The sequence below is a fragment of the Triticum dicoccoides genome, chromosome 2B, assembly GCF_002162155.2.
Source record: "Triticum dicoccoides isolate Atlit2015 ecotype Zavitan chromosome 2B, WEW_v2.0, whole genome shotgun sequence".
In the NCBI taxonomy this organism is placed as follows: Eukaryota; Viridiplantae; Streptophyta; class Magnoliopsida; order Poales; family Poaceae; genus Triticum; species Triticum dicoccoides.
Genome location: NC_041383.1, coordinates 598,405,093 through 598,407,754, shown reverse-complemented (window position 1 = coordinate 598,407,754; position 2,662 = coordinate 598,405,093).

Here is a 2,662-nt window from a genome sequence, read left to right as displayed (position 1 = left end):
CGTCCTCGTCTCCGTGCTCGCCGTCGGTCGCCGTAGCCGCTCGCCGTCGCCGCTCGCCGTCGCCGCTGCAGCAACATCGTAACTGCTAGCCACTTGCCGTTGTTGCTTTGCCCCGTGCAACAGCCCACCCCGCGGTTGAAGCTCTTGTTGAGACCGTTGTAGCTCCGGTTGCAACGACTGAAGCTCGCCGGCATGCTCGCCGCCGCTCATCCCCGGTGTGCATCTTGCAAACAAAAAAACGAGCACTGGGGAAGATGCCCGGTGCTACAACCAACGACCAAAAAAGCTACAACTAGCGATAGAAAAAGCTTCAACCGGCTACGGAAAAAGCTTCAACCAGTATACGACTGGAGCCATGGATGACCAAGAAAGTTACAACCAGTGACAGAAAAAGCTTCATCCAACAACGAAAAAAGCTTCATCCGACTATAAAAAAAGTTTCAACCGTGGAATCGAAGCCATGGACGAAAAACGAAAAGTTGCAACCGACAGTTATAAAAGTTACAACCGCATTGAAAAAGGCTTCAAACTTCTTATCTCAGCTGCGACCCCGCGATGACGATGACGCCGTTTTGCTGCAACCGTAGTAGATTTTTGCTACCACCGGCGAGTGAATTTGTTACAACCGGTTCCAGCAAAATTTCGCCGCGGGGTGTAGTCTGTCGTGGCTGGTTGCAACTCCAGCGTGGCCGGGTCCAGCGAGGTAGGCAGAGCTCCGATGCATGCGGATCCGCGCGGATCTGGTAGAGGACGGCCAGATCGGCTGATTCTCATGACGGCGGCGCCCCTGGGAGGCCTCCGGCGTGGGCGATGGATTGATCATGCCAACGGGGAGAGAGAAGGGAGAGATGACCGAGAGGAAGAAGAGAAAAGGCAGGAGGGAGAAGACGCACATGGGCGGCCCCCCCAATCCTACGTGTCGCTAGGCGAGTCGCTGGCGCGTTTGCGCGTGGCCGCGACCGGCCGAAGCTTCGGCCGGTGCGCCGTTGCCAAACGATTCCCTTTCAGTTTCATTGTTTTTCTTTCCCGTTGCATGGGTTGATGTAATTCCTGGCAGGTTGATGGCTTCATTAATTCAAAAACCAGGCTCTCTTTGAGCCTTCGTTCTAAAAAAATGAACTGAACTGATATTTTGGTTGACTCTAAATTTCCGATGTGCATTACAAATTAGTACAATATACTGCAAAGTTCTCACTGCGAGTTGTAACACAAAGAAAACAAGTTAGCGGAAATCCACATTGGCTCTAGGGAGCACATGCTCCCGCGTGTCAAAAATGAATTTTACAAATGTCATTTAAAAAAATTATATATGTGTTCATTGTCACACCCAAATGCTACCTACAAATTTCCAGACGAAAAACTTAAACATTTTCATTTGTGCAAAAAAAAAAAACAAGTCGAACACCAAATGTTACATTTAATTTTGTTTTCTTCACTGAAGAAGCATCGCATGAATTATCAAGCACACTTGCTATACTAACATGAACATCTACAAAAAAGTATATCAGAACTTTTAAAATTTATTTACTATTTATTTTGATTTTACTGTTCATTTATGCTCCCATAGCCAAAAATCCGCGGCCGTTAGCGGGTGTTCAAAAAGTAGTTGGTGGGGATTCAGCCTAGGCTTAAGGCTTAAATCGAGTGGTGGTATGCGTTTAGTCTGGGCGATCTGGCATTGTTCATAAATCATAAAGTATTTTTAACTGAATGGAAGTTTTCAAACTTTTTAAATTTCACTTCAGAAATTATAACTGGAGAACATCAAACTTTTTGTCAGTTCCAGAAAATACATCAACTGTCGTTGGATCGGAATCACGGATCATGATGCGCTATGTGTTGCCACCTCAAAGAAATTGATTCGTTCACTCGGAACAAAAGTTGCCTTGCGCAAACAACATCTTAATTCAACCGAAGGCTCACCGGACTATCAAGTCTGGGAAGGCTCCACCTAGGAAACTTGGGATGATTCCTAGTTCCTCCTTTTATTTTTATTAATGGCAAAATTAAAAAGAAAAACATGCCAATTCGTGAATTTATAAGTACATGGCATTTTTCAAAAAAACACATGGTAGATTATAAATTTGTGAACTTGCCTCATGACAGTTTTTTAACTTATTTTTTTTATAATGTTTTAAAGCATGGTAAATCCCTATGTACGTATTTTTATTAATATATGCAAATTTGTGACTTTTAGTTTTTTTTCTATGCCAACATTGTTTTTACACTGGTTTGGTGAATGGCCTGTGGCTGGCCACTTTTTTTGGCCTAGAGCCACGCTGGCAAAGTCGCTTGGGAATAGGCTGGGAGCGAAACAGGTTCGATCGATCAAGCCATCCCCCCGAAAAGATAGTTCACCGGAAGCCCCCCACCCCACCCCCACCCAGCCGACGTCCCCTAGCTCATTGAACAAGGCGACAATTAAATACTCCCTCCTTTTTTTTAGTCTGCATATAAGATTTGATCAGAGTCAAACTTTGCATAGTTTGACTAACTTTATATTAAAAATATCAACATTCACAATATGAAATCAACATTTTCAGATGCACCATGAAATGTATTTTCATATTATATAATTTAAGTATTGTAGATGTTCATATCTTTTAATATAAATTTGATCAAACTTTATGTAGTTTGACTTTGACCAAAACTTATACGCGGA